General features: G+C 42.0%; 1 protein-coding gene across 2 annotated transcripts in view; it reads right to left on the bottom strand.

Annotated features, from left to right (window-relative positions):
• The window catches only part of FXYD6 (FXYD domain containing ion transport regulator 6), a 115,578-nt gene that overhangs the window by 50,434 nt on the left and 42,768 nt on the right, over window positions 1-22,376 (bottom strand). Inside the window, exon 1 of one of the 2 annotated variants that reach the window (XM_056542775.1) lies at window positions 14,520-14,765. The exons of the other annotated variant lie outside the window; for it this stretch is intronic. The gene's annotated coding sequence lies outside the window, so the exon portion shown is untranslated. Of the gene's footprint in view, window positions 1-14,519; window positions 14,766-22,376 lie in introns of those variants that run through there. 2 annotated transcript variants of the gene reach the window in all.

Here is a 22,376-nt window from a genome sequence, read left to right as displayed (position 1 = left end):
ATCGAGCAGACCAGAGAAGGAGATGACCGATAATACTGATCTGTTCTATGTCCTATACATAGAACAGATCAGTATTAGCAATCATGGTATTGCTATGAATAGTCCCCTATGGGGACTATTCAAGTGTAAAAAAAAATGTAAAAAAATGTAAAAGTAAAAGTAAAAAAAAAGTGAAAAATCCCCTCCCCCAATAAAAAAGTAAAACGTCCCTTTTTTCCTATTTTACCCCCAAAAAGCGTAAAAAACATTTTTTATAGACATATTTGGTATCGCCGCGTGCATAAATGTCCGAACTATTAAAATAAAATGTTAATGATCCCGTACGGTGAACGGCGTGAACGAAAAAAAAAAAAAAAAGTCCAAAATTCCTACTTTTTTAATACATTTTATTAAAAAAAAATTATAAAAAATGTATTAAAAGTTTTTTATATGCAAATGTGGTATCAAAAAAAAGTACAGATCATGGTGCAAAAAATGAGCCCCCATACCGCCACTTATACGGAAAAATAAAAAAGTTAGAGGTCATCAAAATAAAGGGATTATAAACGTACTAATTTGGTTAAAAAGTTTGTGATTTTTTTTAAGCGCAACAATAATATAAAAGTATATAATAATGGGTATCATTTTAATCATATTGACCCTTAGAATAATGAACACACGTCATTTTTACCAGAAATTGTACGGCGTGAAAACAAAACCTTCCAAAATTAGCAAAATTGCGTTTTTCGTTTTAATTTCCCCACAAAAATAGTGTTTTTTGGTTGCGCCATACATTTTATGATATAATGAGTGATGTCATTACAAAGGACAACTGGTCGCGCAAAAAACAAGCCCTCATACTAGTCTGTGGATGAAAATATAAAAGAGTTATGATTTTTAGAAGGCGAGGAGGAAAAAATGAAAACGTAAAAATTAAATTGTCTGAGTCCTTAAGGCCAAAATGGGCTGAGTCCTTAAGGGGTTAAAGGAGGTTTCCTGGTAGTGAAAGCAGTTTTTCGAAGGCATCTGGATGCCTTTAAAAAACAAACAAACATAAACAATGTCACCTGCCTTATCCTCCCTCACGTCATGGCCGTTCTGGGTCTCTTGCTGCTTACAACTTTCTGCTGATGTGCTTACATGGAGAACTGTCTTGTCCACCAATCACTGAATGAGAAGGCTCACTTCTATAGTCAGTGGTAGACTGAGTAGGGATTTCCTCTTTCAGCAAGGACCAAGGCAAGATTGGGACAGGCAGCAACGGGGATCGGGCACATGAGTATTCATTATTTATTATTCTAAAGGCACGCAGATCCATTTTTAAAAATATTTGCCTCTTGAGTAATCCCATTTAATGTCCGCTAAGAACCTTTACACAGGACAATGATTTACTGAATGGGCCGATTATTTCACGGTGTAAAAGATCCAGAGATCAGCCGACAAACAGGCAAGCCCTCTCTCATTGGTTGTTTGCTGTGCTTTTGCAACCCTAAAAATCCTCATTGGTTGGTTGCACATCTCGCTGTGTAAACAGGATATGCGTCTGACATGAGGAGCCACAAGACCAATGAGCCATGTAAAAGGCTTATTTTACAAGCCCTAATATGCTACAGATTGTGTCTGCCCATTGTAAAGGCCCTAAGGCCATGTGAATGTTATAGAGTCTTCCCCTGCTAGGAACCACTATCCACTGTTAACTAGACTAGAGATCCACTACAATGAACCTCTCTCCTTTAGGATAGCCTTGCCTTTCTGTGCATTTCATGGATGGCCCCTGGATTTCCAACAACCATGAACCATGAAGGAAAATAAGCCTGCATCTAAAAGGATATTTATCAAAATTCTGTGCAGCTTCACATTGCCGTGTGATGCCCATACAGAAGATGAAAATTCAAAAGACAAGGAGGGATGAAGATACAAAGAAATCTAAAATGTGGGTGGGGGTGGAAAATGGAGCAAACATCTGCTATCAAAACTATACTGAAATCTAAGGGGAGGGGGAGATAAGATGAGCTGTCTTCTAAAAACAGTCTTCCGACACACCCCTCATATCTCTGATGAAGATACATGATAAAATACATTTCTTTTCTATCCTGAAAAATACTTGGGCGTAAATACTGTGGTAATCCTGTAAGTGTTGTGTATTGCCTATGTTTTGGGTATGTAGCCCTACAGCGCTGCTGGATGCCTGTATGTAACATAAGTGACTAATGGGTATAGTTATGCCATTAGTAGAATCTGTGTATAGTCCCTATAAAGTGCTGTGAATATTTTAGCAATTCTACCTGTCCATCTACAAGGCCCCTGTTTGTTTTTCAGAATTTTATATTTCAAAATTCAGTTTTTCTTCCATATGTTCTTAAACAGAAACTGACAGCGGGTTATAGTGTGAGTATACCAGATTAAAATGAGGTATAACTTTACCCAGATTTGTAGTCCGGTTATTAGCCGGCATTGCTTATATATTAAAGCGGTATTCCAGGAAAAAACTTTTTTATATATACCAACTGGCTCCAGAAAGTTAAACAGATTTGTAAATTACTTCTATTAAAAAAATCTTAATCCTTTCAGTACTTATGAGCTTCTGAAGTTAAGGTTGTTCTTTTTTGTCTAAATCCTCTCTGATGACACCTGTCTTGGGAAACGCCCAGTTTAGAAGAGGTTTGCTATGGGGATTTGCTTCTAAACTGGGCGTTTCCCGAGACACGTGTCATCAGAGAGGATTTAGACAGAAAAGAGCAACCTTAACTTCAGAAGCTCATAAGTACTGAAAGGATTAAGATTTTTTAATAGAAGTAATTTACAAATCTGTTTAACTTTCTGGAGCCAGTTGATATATATAAAAAAGTTTTTCCTGGATAACCCCTTTAATTTCCAACACTGTGTAATAGAGGCAGGACCGGCCAGCGATTAATATATCAGCAAGGTAAGTTATACCTCATTTTAATGAACTGTCTGTGCTTTAACAAATATGCTGACAGCACCTATATCACCATATAAAAGAAGGTTTAAGTATATATAACTGTAAAGCAGTTCCCAGGCTGCATATGCTTATAGCTCCTGTTGTTATTCACACTCATCCATAAGCACCAAGACTTATTGTGTTCAAAAAATTTTAAGATCTGGATAGGCTGGATGTTTGGGCTGGAATGTGGCAGATGAGGTTCAACACTGATAAATGTAAGGTAATGCACATGGGGAGGAAAAATCCGGGGTGGGAATATGTATTAAATGGTAGAACCTTGGGACAACTGATGAGAAAAAGGAGTTTTTGTCAGCAGTAAATTTCATTGTAGTGACCAGTGTCGGGCAGCTGCTGCCAAGGCAAATAAAATCATGGGGTGCATCAATAGGGGCATAGATGCCCACGACAAGGAAATAATTCTACCACTGTACAAATCACTAGTCAGACCACACATAGAATACTGTGTACAGTACTGGGCACCAGTGTACAAGAAAGATATAGTGGAGCTGGAGAGGGTTCAAAGACAGGCAACCAGAGTAATATGGGGAATGGGAGGACTACAGCACCCAGAAAGATTATCAGAATTAGGATTATTTAGTTTAGATAAAAGAAGGCTTAGGGGCGACCTAATAACTATGTATAAATATATCAGGGGGCCATACAGTGATCTCTCGCATGATCTATTTATACCCAGGACTGTATCTATAACAAGGGAGCATCCTGTAGGAAAGAAGGTTTCAACACCAGCACAGATGGGGGTTCTTTACTGTAAGAGCAGTGAGACCATGGAAATCTCTGCTAGAGGAGGTGGTCATGAAGAACTAAATAAAATAATTCAAAATAGGCCTAGATACATTTCTGGAGAGCAATCATTTTACAGGTTTTGGATCCTAGATTTATTGGGACAGAACGTTGATGTAGGGATTTATTCTGACTGCCAAATTTTTCTCCCTAGTATGGGGCTATTGACATCGAGCTCATAAGGGTTTTTGACCTTCCTCTGGATCAACATAGTGAGAATACATGTGGGATATAGGTTGAACTTATGAACTATATAACTAATTACAATTCCTCTTCATCCCCTTGGGTCTTTGTTCTATCATTTTAATTCTGACCCCTTTTTCTTGTTCTTAGGCAGTAGGCCGCACATAAACTGTACATGTCTGTGATGGTATAATGCAATGTCTTTCTCCCTTAATTATGATATCACTGAACTACATTACCCAACATGCCCTGGTGCCCTGCAATTCACAATGGAGCTTTCAATGCCCATATTTTATTCAGTGTGTGCTTTTATTGCTTATCTACATCATTTATGTTCTTACTACATATTTAACTGCTTATGGGATTATTATATAAATTTACATTGATAAATATCCTGGAATGCCCTCAAAGTGTGCACTTTTGTCAAAACCTTTTTTTGGATGTGGTTCTTGGGATTGTCCAACCAAAATAAAGACTGTTGGCCAGTATACGGCCAGTAAGTTACTAAAAGGCTGCAAGTGCTCCATGTTCTTTACTATATACACCCATGAGCTATAACATTAAAATCAGATGAACAAATAATTAACATTGATTCTATTATTACAATGCTACCACCAGCAGCAAGTGAACTGTATTTTCTTGAAGACAATGTTTTGTAAGTAGGAAAATTGGGAAAAATTCACAATAAGAGCAATTTTTACAAGGGCTGAATTGTAAAGACTAGATTACTGGGTCAGATCTTTCAACCAGTAAGTCTTGTGGGGTGATCCGGGTATGCAGTGCTTAGTACTACACAAGTGGTCCAAGAAAGAAGAATTGGTGAACAGGCAACAGGGTTAGGGTACATGTTTGTGTAAGAGTTGCAAGGCTAGCCCATCTGGTCTGATCCTATGGAAAAGGTACTGCAGCACACATTGGTGAAGACAATGCTGGCTATGATAAACAGGAGTCAGAGCACAAAGTATTACAGCTTGTTGTGTATTGGGCTTTATAGCTGCAGAGCAGTCACAATTCCAGAACTGATCCCTTTACTAAGCATGCAAACATTCCAACTGGACCAATGAAGCAATGAAAGAAAGCAGCCTTATCTGGTGAATCACATTTTAGTTTTTTTGTGTGGATGGCTGGGTGTGTAAGTGTTGCTTACAAGGGAAGAAATTACACCAGGATGAGAATAAAGCAGCCTTATCTGGTAAATCCCATTTTTTGTTATTGTGTAGACGGCTGAATGTGTAAGTGTTGCTTGCCAAGGAAAGAAATTACACCAGGATGAACTATGAGAAGAAAGTTGGCAGATGCAGTGGAATGCTCTGGGCAATGTTTTGCTGAGAAACCTTGGAATCTGGCATTCATGTGGATATTACTTTGACACATACAGCAACAATATACATAAAACAGTAATGATATTCCCTAATAGCAGTGGCCTGTTTCAGCAGGATGATGTACAAAAATTGTTTATATTTGGTCTGAGGAACATGACAAAGAGTTCAAGGTTTAACTTGTCTTACAATTTCCTTAATTCTCAATCCAAGTGAGCATCTGTGGGGTGTGCTGGAAAAACAAGTCCATTGCGCAGAGGCCCCTATTAATGTTCAGGACGTAGGATGATTATCTGTAGAACTGTGCAGTACAACTGACAAATGGGAAAAGGTTCATTCGTCAGTTGATCGGGTTGTTTTGACAAAGAATCATCAACCACCTATCTCCCCATGTAATAAGGGATGCGCGGATGACAGGTGATTAAAGCAAAGGAGCGTTTGAATAATTCCATGAGTGCTCATGCAACTCTCCCTGCTTGATTACTGAGTAAGAGACTCTGTAAACGAGTGCTGGACAACGAGATTGGCACTTTGTTACAACGTGGCTTGGGCCATCTAATACTGTTCTTGAAGACCCCACTACTAAAGTCTTGGTGCCAAATACCATTGGACACCTTCAGAGCAGAGGCGTAGCTTGTAGCTTCCGGGCCCCGATACAAAATCTGCAACAGGGTCCCATATGCTAATTATAATACTGGTTTCTTATGAGGAAGATGTGCTTTAGGGCCCCCTTAGGCACCAGGGCCCAAGTGCGACTGCTGCCTCTGCTACCTCTATAGCTACACCCGTGCTTCAGAGGTCTTGTGGAGTTAATGCCAAATGTTTTCAATGATATGCCTGATGTGTGTTCCCACTGTAAGGGTCATGGCAGGTGGTGGATCCTCTGGGCCTGTGTGGATGACTTGAGCTGTGCCAGGGAGCGGAGTCTAAGGTGCAGCTGGTTTGCACCACAGCCCGTCTTGCTGCGGCAGGCAGCACCCAGGTCGCTACCCCTGGCACGACTCGTCAACACAGGTTGCTGGGATGAAGCGTGGTTAGGATAGCTAAAGGTCAGGGCAGGCGGCACAGGAGCAAGGTCAGGTCACGGAACAAGGATCAGGTACACGGATAAACAGGAACACAGGAACACAGTAGCTTTCTCTCAGGCACAAAGGCGACAAATATCCAGCACAGGGTAGGGGGAGGTGCAGATACTTATAGACAGGGTGCAGGTGAGGACACTAATTAGGGAGCACTGGCCTTTTAAATCACAGAGCTCCGGCGCGCGCCCTAGGAGGCGGTGGCATGCACGCTGGGACTGAGAACACGGAAGACCCGGGGGGTGAATGACGGGCTGTAATTCGCATGCGGGCACATCCCGCCATGCGAATCCCAGCACTCACAGCCAGCGTGTCTGGCCGGAGCGCTGACGTTACAGTACCCCCCCCCCCCTTTGGTCTCCCCCTTATCTTGGAAGGTTTCAGGAGAGGGCAAAGGCTGTAAGTGATCTTCAGGTTTCTGCAGAATAGTTTTGTTACGGGCACAGGTAACGCAGGAACGAACAAAATCTGCAACATCGCGTTCAAGGTGCGGCCACCAGTAATGCCGGGAGATCAGTTGAATAGTTTTCCTTTTTCCAGGGTGAACAGGCAGCAAAGAAGAATGTCTCCAATTCAGGATTTTACGTCTCAGTTCGGCGGGCACATAGGCTTTCCCTGAAGGAAGATGCTGAAGATCAGCAGGAGCTGAAAAAATCAATCGCTCAGGAGGAAAATGATGCCTTGGCGTGGAGTCCAAACCTGCAACATCGGAGGACCTGGAAAAAAGTGTCAGCCCTGAAGTCTTTGTTAGCAGGCCTAGGAGGAGGTGAAGAAAGAGTTTTTGACTGGATTGGCACAAGACAATGATTTTGGCAAAACTGTCCCCAACATGAGATTTCACCAGATTTCCAGTCTAGTTGAGGAGAATGACGTTGAAGCCAAGGAAGACCAAGAAGAAGCTCCGAAGTACAATGTGGTAGCACATAGAACTCAATGTTTTCCTTATGCAAATCTCCTACTTGTACTGATGAGAGGTTTAGTACGGTATAGCACCTTACAGTTCCGATTTGTCCATTAACAGAGTAATGTACAAGGGTTTTGGCAAGACGAGTCACTGAAAGACAAAGTTTCTGGACCATGGAGGCACCAATAAAGTCACCAGTGGAGACGTCTTGGCAGGAGAAAAGACCTGAACTGGAATGGTCAAACAAGGAGAGGTAATGTTCACATCTAGGGATGCCACTCTTACTTGTCCAAGATGCAAGCGTTCTCCTGGACTCAGAGGACGTATAGAACAGTTTTTGATAAAGGCACAAATTCTCATTGCGACGACGGGATCTTTCCTGATGCATTAGGCGAAAGCGATCCACCTCTATAACCTCTTCGGCTGGAGGCAAAGAAGATGGAAGAGGTGGAAGTTGGAACACAGGAGCCAGTCGGGGTAATCGTCGTTTTCTTTCCAAATGAAGTTCTTCCTCCGTCTTGGCAAAATGCACATCGATACGGTGGCTAAAAGGATAAGTTCACTCAGGTTAGTCGGAGGATCTCGAGCAGAGAGAGCATCCTTGATTCTACTGGAGAGTCCATTTTTAAAGGTGGCACACAAGCTTCGTCGTTCCAAGCCAGTTCAGAAGCCAGTGTACGGAATTGAACAGCTTGGTCGCCCACAAAGGAGTTACGTTGACAAAGAGTCAGGAGTGCCATCTCGGCAGTGGAGGCTCATGCTGGTTCTTCAAATACTTTGTGGAATTCTGCAAGAAAGGCCGGCAGGTTCGAGGAGGTATCAGTGACAATGTGACCTAAGGGTGACCTATGGGACCCCACCCGAGTCTCCCCTATAAAAGCCCTGGGAGGAATATCTTCAGTCTCTTAGTTCCTGAGTCTTTGCTGAGTTCAAGTCAAGCCTAGGAGTGTGTCCGGAGTCCATAGGAGGCCTCAAGTCAGTCCTGCAGCCACAAGCTTCAAGTCTACAAGTAAGCTACAGTCACAGCTTAGTCTGTCTCAAGTCAAATCAGTCACAGTTGTCTATTATCAAGTCAGAGTTGCCTTCACTAAAATTGTCCAAAACCACCGCAAGTCCCAGCAAGCCCTTAAGATCTCTGAAGTCACTGTTTACCTCTGTGGGCCTCGCTACACTGTATAGACTGTTCCATCTGTCACTCAGTAAAGCTACCGTTGTCCGTAACTTGGCGTCAGAGTCATTATTGCCCCCATGCCTAGCCCATGATCCAGCGGTATACCTTCGGGTGGTATTGAGGATAAACCATGCCCTGGCGTCATGAAAACAAGGGGTTAATGCCATCTGCCCCTAGGGTAATTCCATCTGCCCTGCATCACACCCCTACCACACAAGCAATATAAAAAACAATGTAATATATCTTCTTCTTAGGAAAAAAATGCAGTTTTTTCACTTATGAGCTACTTCTTCTCCCTGCTGCACTGATCATTTACTCTCATTTCACTTCAAAATCCCTCTTGAGTGACAAGAAACAACAGTATAAACAAATTTAGGGACCAGGTTATATGCTGCCCATAGAGGTCTTTGGGTGGAGATCTGCTGAAGAGGACTTGAACACTTTTACCATGGGCCGCTTTGGAGGACATGAATACTTTGAAAAACAGGTGCCTCCCCATCAGGGAATTGAACCCTGGTCTCCCATGTGACAGGTGCGGATACTAACCACTCTATTAATGGTTTGTGGGGAAACATGTTTAGGGGGACTGAGTAAAACAATTTTAACACAGTGCCAAGTCTTCTATCATGTAGCGTGTGTTCCTGCAGGCACAAGCATCCAAGTGAGGCATATTGATCTGGCGTGGTCGAATGACCACAGAGATAGCTGCTTTTCAGTTACAGTGATCCCTCAACATATGATGGTAATTCGTTGCAAATGAGCCATCGTTAGTTGAAACCATCGTATGTTGAGGGATCCATGAAATGATACGTATAGGAAGTTATACTCACCTCTCCCTGCCGCTTCGGACCGTCACCGCTGCCCTGGATGTTGCCTCCTTCGCTGTCGGCAGGAGGAGGGCCACTGTATATTATTACAGGGGGACTCGAGCACTCGGTTTTACAATGTTTTTGTATTTTTAATAAAGCTTATGGGTTTTTAGTATATGTGAAACCAAGGGTTCTTTTGGATCCATCCTAGGAATGACCTATAGATGTTTACATATATTAACTGACCCAATATCAGTTTATATACTGATATACCGACTCAATATACCGGTCTGAATAACTGGTTGAAGAGATCTGCTGAAGAGGGACAAAGATAGAGGCTGCCACAGCTTTTAGTGTCTCCTGTCTCATTCCAGTGCTGAATTTACAGCTTACACTACTCTGCACACTTCTCTATGCTGCTGCTGCTTATAAGGGTGCGGTATACAGACATAATAGACCAACATCTCCTTTTTTAAGTGTGCAGTGTGTGGGTGACATCAAAGGGACTAGTCTCCACCCATTAACTTTGTTACAACTGTAAATAGAATATTGATCCTTCAGAAAAAACTAGTGAAACTGCTAGTTACAAATTATATAATGGCCCCAAATAGTGTTACTTCTCATGTACATGTGCAACAGCTTATCAAAAAAGTATTATGACAATGTAAATAATCTGCTGTCAGATTTAAATACATCAAGGCAGAAATTCTTCATGCTTATGCTCTAGCAAATACAGAAGTTGTGAAAAATTATCTTTGGCTGTCTCAATACTGACCATACACTGCAAAGAAATGTTAGTAGTGTTCGCTGACAGTTTCATGTATGTGGGGGACCCAGCTGTGCCCCAACATCTCTGAATTTCAATGGAAAAGATTATTTCTTTCCTAGAGTCATAAGTGAGCCCAGAGTTGCTGCCATCGCTATCCCTCTGTACTGATTGAGGTAGCTTAGTGTTTGCATGTTTACTACAGTCAGGGAAAATAGGCTTTGGAACTGTTTTGTTGGCTTGCTATAGTGAATTAATATACTGAACTCAAGATTATGTCTCAGCAGAAATACAGCTATCAATCCAATTAACCCAGGATTCCAAGAGCTATTGTAGTTACAGTAAGAATCTACATGTTAGGCTCCTTTCACACTATAGAGGTTCACCCGTTTTATACACACGTTAGAAAAGCTATATTAATCGTGCGTTAAACAACCCCATTCAAGTCTATGGTGTTTTTATATTCCATGTTATGACCTGTTATAGCACGTCATTAATAACGGGCGTTATTTGCGATGGGAGAAAAAAAGGTGTAAAGCACAAATTTTTTTCCCCGTCACAAGAAACCTGTAAATTAATGTCCGTCTTTTTTTTAACATTGAAATCTGTGGCTGACCGACGTTAGCAAATACACCCGTTAATGCCCGTTATAATAACGTCCGTTAGTTTTACTGAGCATGCTCAGTAAAGCCAGAAGTCACATGGTGTAGTTCTCACACCCCGTGTTCCACCCCCTCTTTTCATCAGGAAGTCAGCAGGAGGCAGCAAGCCCATACATCAGCTCCATCCAGCATAATCCGGCACCATACCCACCATTATACTTTTCACTGAAGGTGGGTACATTTATGGGTGCTATTTCTGCTTTTTTATGTGTATTTTGAAACATGTGCTTTGGACGCTTTTTTTTTGGTGTGTTTTGTCCGCAAAGGTAAAAAAGTCTGACAGCAAGAAATCCAACAAACAATACTCTCCCTCTCAATGCTGAAATTCAGACTGCAGCCGGATCATTGTGGCACCCTTTTATACCTTCCCCTTGGAGTAGGAGGCGGAGCTTCAGGTGTTGCAAGGTGTGACAGGTAGGAGAGGTAAAAAAAAAGGGTGAATTCTTAACGGACGTTATTAACGGGGTAATAACGGGTCAAAACGGATGAACAATAGACGTACATTACTATACATTCTCCCGTTATCACCCGTTATTAAATGTACGTTAAAGAATACATAATAACGTGTGTATATAACGGGTGAACCTCTATAGCAGTTGGCTGTCCGGGCATGCTGGGAGTTGTAGTTTTGAAACATCTGGGGGTCCGCAGGTTGAAGACCACTGCTCTATAGTGTGAAAGGAGCCTTATAATGATAATATAAGTAACAAACATGTATCAGTAAGTTATTAGTTAGTAATAGTGTAGTTACTCAGGGACCCTATCTTTTCAGCACGAAATATCTGATTGCATCCAATTGCACAGTAAATGTTAAGCAAACATTGGCCATAAGTTTAAGATAGCGGCTACTTGAACAATGATCCTTCCAAAAACTATTATGCCCATTTACTTGGCTAGAGATTGGCTAAGAGGGCACTTTCAATTTCTGGAAGCAAGGATAGACCGACAATACATTGAGACTTTAACATTCGAAAGACATGCATTTATACATGACAGTGATCATGGTTTTTTTTTTTTATAATTTCAATCACTTTTATGATGCCAACATTTCCACACCTTCTGTGTTATCTGCATTTGACTAGCGGACACCTGTTTACACCAGGGGATGTAACACTATAAGAAAGAATTAAATGTTCGTCATTACAGAAGATTTGATCAACAACAAATGATCAATTTCCTGCTGGTTGTTCAACCCTTGCACCCGGTCACCTTGGCCAATGACTCAATATTTCAAATGTTACCCTGTGGAAAAGGCCCATTATTTCTGTAGAAGGATAAATAAGTGTTTATCAGACACCCTCAGTTTTTTAACCTTAACCTAGATTCCAATATTAACCTAGATTCCAATATTAACCTAGATTCCAGTGTGCACTAAAACACACACCCTATTTATGTCCATATTTATGTCTAATAATGTACTATTATGTAGGGAAGAAAAAAAAAAGACATATGTGGCGCTAATATAGTGCCGGTTATCCGTGGATAAGGGATGTTAGGTAGATAGATAAGAGCCTGCTCACCTTTAGGGGTTGCGCTAATGTCAGGCGCAAGCCTTGAGCAGGTATCTTTTCCGTAGGTGCGCCGGGAGAAGCTGTCCGTCGGTCCCGTCAGAGACGGTGGATATAGTACTGTAGTAGATGTGGGAGGTAGGAATCCCCGCACGGGTCTCCTAAACCTTCCTGTGGGTGATGACTTCGGCGCTGCAGCGCTACACCGGCGAGGTGAAATTAGCAATCGGAGATGGTGCAGAGGATGGTGATAACTTTTTATTGTATAATCATACAATATGCGGACCTGACGAAAGAGGGAGCCCCTCCGAAACGCGTTGTCCATCCATCACTGATTCATTATATGATTATACAATAAAAGTTATCACCATCCTCTGCACCATCTCTGATTGCTAATTTCACCTCGCCGGTGTAGCGCTGCAGCGCCGAAGTCATCACCCATGGGAAGGTTTAGGAGACCCGTTCCGGGATTCCTACCTCCCACATCTACTACAGTACTAATAATGTACTATGGAATGAGAGCTGTGCCCAGTTTTTTCAAAAACCATTTATAAAAGGCACACATTACGCAGAATACTTTCATAGTAAAGGAAATGCTAGCAAACAGGTGAAAGTCCAGCTCTATCCCAAGCCCATAGCACATGGACTGGCGTGGGCAACGCCTATAGCATAGTATTGTGAATGAAGAAGATGTCCAGCGCAGGTAGATCAGACGAATTCTTTATTAAATCTTGCTTCAGCACATGGAAAATATACAGAGTGACGCGTTTCGGACCAACGTTGAGCCTTAGTCATATCAACTAATGACTAAGGCTCAACGTTTGGGCCGAAACGCGTCACTCTGTATGTTTTCCATGTGCTGAAGCAAGATTTAATAAAGAATTCATCTGATCTACCTGCACTGGACATCTTCTTCATTCATATTAAAGGAAATGCTGACATATATTTACTTTCATAGCAAAATTGTCTTTGGAAGAAGTATATAATGCTGTCATTATTCTGTTCTGGTCTGTGAGACTCCTATATAGTGGACTCTGTACATACTGTAATATATGCAATGAATGTGGTGGACAAGCCGGCATGTGTGTGTGTTTACACCCATGTGCAGAATTCATCACTGTCTATTGGAGCTGCTCAAATGTTTGATCTATTATATGAAAACATTCCTGCAGGAAATTGACTTGATATATTTTAATATACAGTATTAGTCTTTTTTTTTTTTTGCATATTAGACAAGTGATATGTATTTATTTATTTATTAATTCATTCGCTTTTTAATAAAATGATAGAAATGACATGAAAAAGCTGCTAAACATTATCTTAACAAATTGTTTATTACTTTTTATTGTTCTGATTCAAGCTTATATATAGGCTGTAAAATGGGTTATTGTAGTGTGATATGCAGGTACAGTAAACCCCCCTGTCACACAAAAATATTGCGTCACACCAAGCTGATGTACTGTACACTGCTTTCTGTGGAACACATCAGCTGCCATTTTGCCCCAGATACTTACAAGCTTAGGAAACTTAATACATTTCAGCTATTTTATACTAAGATTATAAAAATAAAACTAATATTTAGTTGAAATATAAAACTGTATAATAAACATCACTAAATGCAATAAATAAACACAACTTCCCTCTAAACACTTCTCTATTGTCTGTGTCCTTTGCTGCCTTTTGTTTTGCAAATACAGAAATCTGGAGCATCTTCAAGGAGAAGGAAGCGATTTCTGGGATTAAAGTATAAAGACTGGAAAGAGGGGGGGGGGGGGGGGGGAGAGGGGGGGGGGGGGTCACAAGGAACTGGCATAAACACCCCCCCCCCCATCATCGACACTCCCACTGTAACAAGCACAGATGAGAAAATGAATCTCTTTATCTAACTAAATCATCACATCTCCATAACATCACAGAACAGACACCTGTGTGAATGGGCACAGAAAACATGGACAAAGGGAGGAACACAAAGGAAGAAGAGAGCAGGGACTACTAATGCCTTCACACATTTTATCCTACAAAATTGTATGTCATTGCGTCATTTTGCTACAATTTCCATTGAAGAATACAATGTAACAATCTGTTTTCATTTATTTATTTCTTCTATAATCTGATATCTCAGGAGCTCTGCAGAATCTTGAGTGTGTTCTGTCTCTATCTGTCTAAAACTGTAGCACCCAATCTAGTGTTTGCCAGTGCCACTACCATCCATTCATTTTTATTCATTCATTCATCCCCTATTATTACTTGCCTCTTATAGTGTACAGGTTGTAAGCCTCCCACTCCACACTGAAGCTTTAGTGGAGGTCCAGGTCATCATTATAAAGCACACAGCATATACACATCCACAGCACAACATTGACTTACTGTTACCTTGTAGCAGGGATGTTCCCTAAAGATGGTATCAGCAGGTGGTATATTCTCTGGGCTCTGCTGGAAGAGCAGTCTGTATGTTGCCGCCTGGCAGTGTGTGTGTGCCACTGCTGATAAGGATGGATGGAGGCTGCTGTGCTGCTTAATAGCACATCCTGGAAGGGAGGGAGATTCTTCCTTATGGACCAGCAATGGGAGGGTGTGTGTGTTGTGTGTGACTCTGCTTTCTTCCTTTTCACTGGGAACAAGGCTCCTGGTAAAGTGCTAGAATTCTGCCCATTAATTAGGATGAGATGTGTTCTATAACACAAAGAGCTCTTACTCCACCTCCTACCCAACCACATCATAACTACCACACCATCATCATTATATATACCCCAGAATAGGATGAATCTCCTTGGGTAGAGAAGGTTTCTTTTGGCTCATTTATAAAGAACCAAATTGTCATTGTTCAGATTCACAAATTGGGAATAGCAAAACACATTTAGTCATTATTAGATATGGATAGATGGAGTCCATTGTTTTAAGGTTCAACAATCCATCTAAATATGGTCCTACTAATAGGATTTAATGTGCTTTTTCCTTTATTAGCCTTATATGTGCCCATTTTGTAAACATTATGTGATATTTCAACTTGAGACTTATGTCTTTAAGGGGTACTCCCACCCTAGACATCTTATCCCCTATCCAAAGGATAGGGGATAAGATGTCTGATCGCGGGGGTCCCGCCGCTTGGGACCCCCGCATTATTGCATGCGGCACCCACCTGTTTTTTCACCGTAACCGCTGGAGGGTCTGAGTCGCGACTACGGGAACGGAAGTCTGTGACGTCAGGACTCCGCCCCCGTGTGCCATCATGCCCCCTTCCATAGACTTGCATTGAGGGGACGGTTGTGACATCACACGGGGGAGGAGTCCTTCCGTTCCCGTAGTCGCGACTCAGACCCTCCAGCGGTTCCGGTGAAAAAACAGGTGGTTCCGCAATAATGCGGGGGTCCCCAGCGGCGGGACCCCCGCGATCAGACATCTTATCCCCTATCCTTTGGATAGGGGATAAGATGTCTAGCGTGGGAGTACCCCTTTAAAGCTTGAATTGTTATCTTGAGATATGTAGTATATTAAAGGGGTTATCCAGGAATAGAAAGCCAAAGCTAATTTCTTCCAAAAACAGTTCCGCGTCTGTCTCCAGGTTGTGTGTGGAATGACAATTTGGCTCAATTCACTTCAATGGAACTACGCTGCAATACCATACACAACCTGGGGACAGACGGTACGCTGTTTTGGGAAGAAATCGACTCTGTTTTTCTAATCCTGGATAATCCCTTTAAGGTAAGATAGTAACATAGTTTGTAAGGTTGAAAAAATGACAGATGCATCCAGTTCAACCTAAAACCTTACTGTTTTATCCAGAGAAAGGCAAACAAATTAAAAAAATTTTTTAAAAAAAATTAAAAAAAACTTGCGGCTGATGCCAATTGCCCCATGTGAGGAAAATTTCCTTCCCGACTCCAATATGACAATCAGAATAAATCCCTGGATCAACATTCTATCCCCATAAATCTAGTATCCATAACCTGTAATATTAATGAACTTGTTTGAGTCAGACATCACTACATCATGTGGGAGAGAGTTCCATGGTCTCACTGCTCTTACAGTAAAGAATTTCTGTCTGTGATGATGGTGAAACCTTCTTTCCTCTAGACCTAGAGGATGCCATCTTGTCATGGTTATTGGCCTTGGTATAAAAAGATCACTAGAAAGATCCCTGTACTGTCCATTCATATATTTGTACATTGTGATCAGATCCCCCCTAAAACGTCTTTTCTCTAAACTAAACCCAAAGCTTGATAACCTGTCTTGGTCCTGTAATCCTCCCAAACTATTCATTATCTTTGTCGCCCTCCTCTGCACCCTCTATAGTTCAGCCATGTCCTTCTTATATACAGGGCACAAAATTGGACCCAATACTCCATATGTGGTCTGACTAGTGATTTATACATATGTATAGGTAAACCTACACTACTGTATTAGTATGCATATCAATTGGGTCTAGGGTTTAGGGTCTTGGCATGGAGCAGAAGAAACATCTGTTCTAGGAGAAAAAATGCAGGTTGAGGTTCCATCAAAGTTAGACTTTTATTTAATCTATCAATATCTTAGTCCACACAGCACATATGTATCTGACATGTTTCAGCCATCAATGGCCTTATTCACAGATCTATGATTAAGGCTATTGATGACTGAAACATGTCAGATCTATATGTGCTGTGTAGACTAAGATTTTATGGATGAAAATAAAGTCTAAGTTTTATGGAACCTTAAAGGGATACTACGGTGCTCTAGTGTTCTGAACATTTTGTTCAGAACGCTTGGAGCAGGAGGCTGTGATCGTGACATTACGGCCACGCCCCCTCCATTCATGTCATTGGGAGGGAGCATGTTGGCAGACATGCCCCCTCCCATTGACATGAATGGAGAGGGTGTGGCCGTGACATCAGGACCACTGCCTCAGGAACCTGGCACTTGTTAAAAGCGCCAGGTGCTGCATGAGATCGTGGGGGGCACCAGAGGTGGGACCCCTATTATCAGACATCTTATCCCCTATCCTTTGGATAGGGGATAATATGTCTAGCAGCAGAGTACCCCTTTAAGCCATTGGTCAAGTTGTTTTTTGTACTAGTATCTACTGTGGACCAAGCTCCAGGTCATCCGTACTGGGTAGAGTGTTTCCAAGAGGTGAGTAGTAGACAGAAAATGACCATTTTCCAGGCGCTTAGGTGTTCTGGAAGTATCACAACCAAAGCAAGGAGGTAAAGTTGAGGTTCAGCATCATTATGTAATGTAATAACGGGTTTTGGTTTGTCACACCCCTTCTTCAGATTGTACCCCTATATGGGGTGATATGAGTACTACCTGAATGCTCAAGTTGAGCAGCAAATTTATAGAGTTGGCTACACCCCCCTTTAGGGGGTCCTCTAATCTATTAAGGTAATACATGAGGTGCCGTCCTCTGGTATTCTTTTATCTACTTCTACCCAGGTTCCAAGAGGTGAAAGCTGGTTTGCTTTGTGCATATTGTTTGTGTTTAAAGGGGTACTCCGGCCCTAATACATCTTATCCCCTATCCATGTATGTTCTCGGGGGTCCTGCTGCTGGGGACCCCCGCAATCTGTCTTTGCGCACCCACCTTTGTGAGCTCTCAGCAGAGTTGGAGGCTCCGAATGTGTAGCGCGACGACCACGGGGTCAGTGTATCGTGACGTCACGACTCCGCCCCCGTGTGACATCACACCCCGCCCCCTCAATGCAAGTCTATGGGAGTCATCTTCATCATCATCAATATTATATTTAGACACACAAGCATGCAATCAAGAAATCATGTAAAAATATCCCTCCTCCGGACCTATTTTTGTAACTGGAGAAAATATAGAGTAACTGATAAATGCATTTTTATCTTTTGTTTCCTGTGTTGTGTTACGAGCGCCAGGTTTTCTTACCTTTACACGGAGTAATTCTTGTAAACACGCTTTGTCACCATGGCTTTTTTCTTTCAGATCCCACTGGGGATCAGCTAAGTACTGGCTTTCAGCATTACAACTGGTTTAATCACCATGACAATGATGCTAGAATTTATTACTAATATACGATAATTCTCGACTGGTTTCCTCCCTTTTCTTTTCAGACATGTCAAAGTGATCTACATCAGAAGCGTCATAGCGCCAGGGCAATGCTGTGATACCCTTTCTTCCTTATTTGGTGGGCAGGGCACATAGGGTGCTTTTAAAAGAGATCCACGGAGCACTACAACTTTTACCTGTATCCATGCATTCATGATGTAACGTAAATTCAGTATATACGTTTCTCACAAGGGGTGCATATGCTGAATATGTCTTTATGGGGGACATTTATCAAAGCATGTAGTAGTTTTTTTTTTTTGCTTAACCCCTTTAAGGATCCAGGGTTTTTCAATTTTTGCACTTTCGTTTTTTTCCTCCTTACCTTTTAAAAATCATAACCCTTTCAATTTTCCACCTAAAAATCCATATTATGGCTTATTTTTTGCGTCACCAATTCTACTTTGCAGTGACATTAGTCATTTTACCCAAAAATTCACGGCGAAATGGAAAAAAAAATCATTGTGCGACAAAATCGAAGAAAAAACGCCATTTTGTAACTTTTGGGGGCTTCCGTTTCTACGCAGTGCATTTTTCGGTAGAAATGACACCTTATCTTTATTCTGTAGGTCCATATGGTTAAAATGATATCCTACTTATATAGGTTTCATTTTGTCATACTTCTGGAAAAAATCATAACCACATGCAGGAAAATATATACGTTTAAAAATGTCATCTTCTGACCCCTATAACTTTTTTTTTTCCACGTACAGGGCGGTATGAGGGCTCATTTTTTGCGCCATGATCTGAAGTTTTTATTGGTATCATTTTTGTTTTGATCTGACTTTTTGATCACTTTTTATTCATGTTTTAATGAATGTGATCAGTGTTATCAACGCTTGACTGCTCCTGCCTGGATCTCCGGCACGGAGCAGTCATTTGTCGATCAGACACCGAGGAGGCAGGTAAGGTCCCTCCCGATGTCCTGTAAGCTGTTTGGGATGCCACGATTTCACCGCGGCTGTCCCGAACAGCCCGACTGAGCAGCCAGGATACTTTCACTTTCACTTCAGACGCGGCGGTCAGCTTTGATCGCCGCGTCTGAAGGGTTAATACAGGGTATCACCGCGATCGGTGATGTCCTGTATTAGCCGCGGGTCCCGGCCGTTGATAGCCGCCGGGACCGACCCGATATGACGCAGGGTCACTGCGTGACCCCGAGGCATAACGCAGGAGCCGGCGGAGGACGTAAATATACGTCCTTCGTCGTTAAGGGGTTAAAATTGCTGCAAAAAAATTGCATGCGCGAATACTCTATTTTTTTGTGACTTTTTGATTGTGCAGTGCCCTAATAAAAAAAAAAAAAAAAAAAGAAACTTGCTTACCAAAAAGAAAAAAGTGATTTTTGACTTGCAGTGGTCAGAGATTTATCAAGTGCGAAAGTTGCAAAAAAGTCTCATCACATGAAAAAACCTACTAAATTTACTCCAGCTCAGACATGGAGCAGAAAAAGCCCCAACCCAAGCAGAAAAAAAAATTGCTTACCTGAAAGAAATTTATCAACAGGCTGAAACCAATTGATAAATAAGTCGCACATAACCAAAAAAAATTGTAAGGAAAAAATAACTAAAAAAAGGAATACATAAGCAAACATTGATGAATGCCCCCCTATGTGTTGAGCTTCTGAATTTGGCTCACAAATCCCTCTTTTCAGCTGCTCACACATTCTGACCTCCACTGTTCAGGAAGAAGCATGTCCGAGGAAAGCACTGAGCCTGCCCTCACTCACCATGCATTTACTTCTGCCCTGAGTCTGCTGTGCTGCACCTCTTCATCCAACCACTGCAGGATGCTCTGTAACTCGTTCTTCTCTGTTTTCATGCAGCAGTCTGATAGGGCAGGAGTGAGCACAGGAGAGTACCAGTCTCACCCTCAATTCCTTGACTTTGGTTGTGCTTCAGCTGGGACAAAGATGATGCCACAGCCGGACAAGATTGTGTTCTTTATGGTATGGGGGCCCATAGTGGTCTTTTTTTTATAAGCCATGATTTCTATAAAAAATGAGGTACATTTTTTATGAAGTATATTAGAAAGGTTAATGTTTTGCCAAGATGTACAAGATATGAAAATATTTTTTATCTTACTGTGCCCATTTTAATACTATTGCAGATCAAGGAGCCATTAGCTATTTTATTTTTTTTACGTGGTAATAGGATTGGGTGAACGTCACATTTAATTATTTTTGGACTCTTAATATTGTGTGGAGACATAAAGGTTGTAAATTGGGATAATTGTTACTAGGGCCACTCTAAGGCTGCATTCACACCACGTTTTTGCAATACAGTTCCCAAATACGTTTTCTATGTGAAAACCGCATGGAACCGTATTGGAAAACGTATGCATTGACTTTCCATTGAAAACCGTATGCCAAAAGATGCATCAGGTTGTGTCCGTTTTGCATCCTGTACGGTTTTGTCAGTTTTTTTCCTGTACCCAAAACCGTTATCTACCACGGTTTTAGGTCCGGTTGAAAAACTGTATTAAACCGTATACGTTTTTTTTAACATGGGAGTCAATGGGAACCGTACAGAACTGTATGTGCGAACAGTTCCATCTGGTTTTCACCATACGGTTTTTGACTTTTTGACTGATGATGACAGGGTAATGATGAAGGGGGGGGGGGTGATGACAGGGTAATGATGAAGGGGGGATGATGACAGGTGATGATGATGAAGGGGGGATGATGACAGGGTGATGATGACGGGGGTGTTAATGACGGGGGTCTGGATGATGACAGGGGGGATGATGTATTTCCCACCCTAGGCTTATAGTCGAGTCAATAACTTTTGCTGGGTTTTTGGGGTGAAATTAGGGGCCTCGGCTTATATTCGGGTCGGCTTATACTCGAGTATATACGGTAAGTAGGATATAGAAGAGTTTGAGTTGAGCAGCCAACCAAAGTAATAAATGGAATGGGTGGACTATAGTACCCAGAATTTGTTTTTTCAAAATTAGGGTTATCTAGTTCCGAGGAGGGGTGACCTATTAACTATGTATTAACATATCAGGGAGCAATAAGAAGATCTCTACCGTGATCTATTTTTACCCCGGATTGTATCTATAACAAAAGGGGGGGGGGGGGGGTCTACACCTAGAGGAAAGAAGGATTCTACACCAACTTGGAAGGAGATTCTTTACTGTAAGAGCAGTGAGACTCTGTAACTCTGTCAGGGAAGGTTGTCATGGTGATCCCCCTGGCTGAAACTTAACTTTGAGTACCCTAAGTAAAATACTCTGTGCACTAAACATTATTTATAACCATATTATGGTAAAACCACACTTCATACATCAGAGCCTAATATTGGGTTCTGTTATTTTAACATCACATGTTCTAGGAGATACATTGGGTTTTTAGTTGTCATGATGAACTCATAAACATTGTATTATTAAACTCATGATAACAGTTTTACAAGGGGTCTGGATACATTTCTGGAGAGTAATAATATTACAGGTTATAGTCACTGGATAAGGGAAGTTGATCCATGCAATTGCCAGATTCATATTCAGGAAGGAATTTTCTCCTCTTAAATATTAAAGGGGTACTCCGCCCCTAGACCAAAGGATAGAGGATAAGATGTCTGACCGCGGGGGTCCTGCCACTGGGGACCCACACAATCTCGGCTGCGAAACCCCAGACATCCGGTGCACAGAGCGAACTTCGCTCCATGGCAGATGACTGGCGATGCGTGGCGGAGGTTCATGACATCACGGTCTCGGCCAGCTCGTGACGTCATGGCCACGGTCCACCAATACAAGTCTATGGGAGGGGGTGTGACGGCCATCACGCCCCCCCCATATACTTGCATTGAGGGGGTGTGGCCATGGCATCACGAGTGGGTGTGCAATGTCACGAGCCTCCAGCACTGCACCCGACGATCTAAACGAACGTCGTGTGCAGGAGGGAGATCGAGGGGGTCCCCAGCGGTGGGACCCCTGCCATCATACATCTTATCCCTAACCTTTGGATAGGGGGATAAGATGTCTAGGGGTGGAGTACCCTTTTAGGGAAACTGCTGTCTACCTCTGGATCAACACTCCAGGGAAATAGGTTGAACTACATAGAAATACTGCCCATCTTTTTCAGCCTTACAAACTATACTACTTTGTTTACTACTACTAATAAGGTATATCTGCCTAGCACAGCTTGCTCAATGGTTGGCACCATACATCGCCTGTTTGGCGTC

The sequence above is a fragment of the Hyla sarda genome, chromosome 10, assembly GCF_029499605.1.
Source record: "Hyla sarda isolate aHylSar1 chromosome 10, aHylSar1.hap1, whole genome shotgun sequence".
In the NCBI taxonomy this organism is placed as follows: Eukaryota; Metazoa; Chordata; class Amphibia; order Anura; family Hylidae; genus Hyla; species Hyla sarda.
Note: the sequence above shows the minus strand (reverse complement) of the source record. Positions and strands in the feature narration are given on the sequence as shown.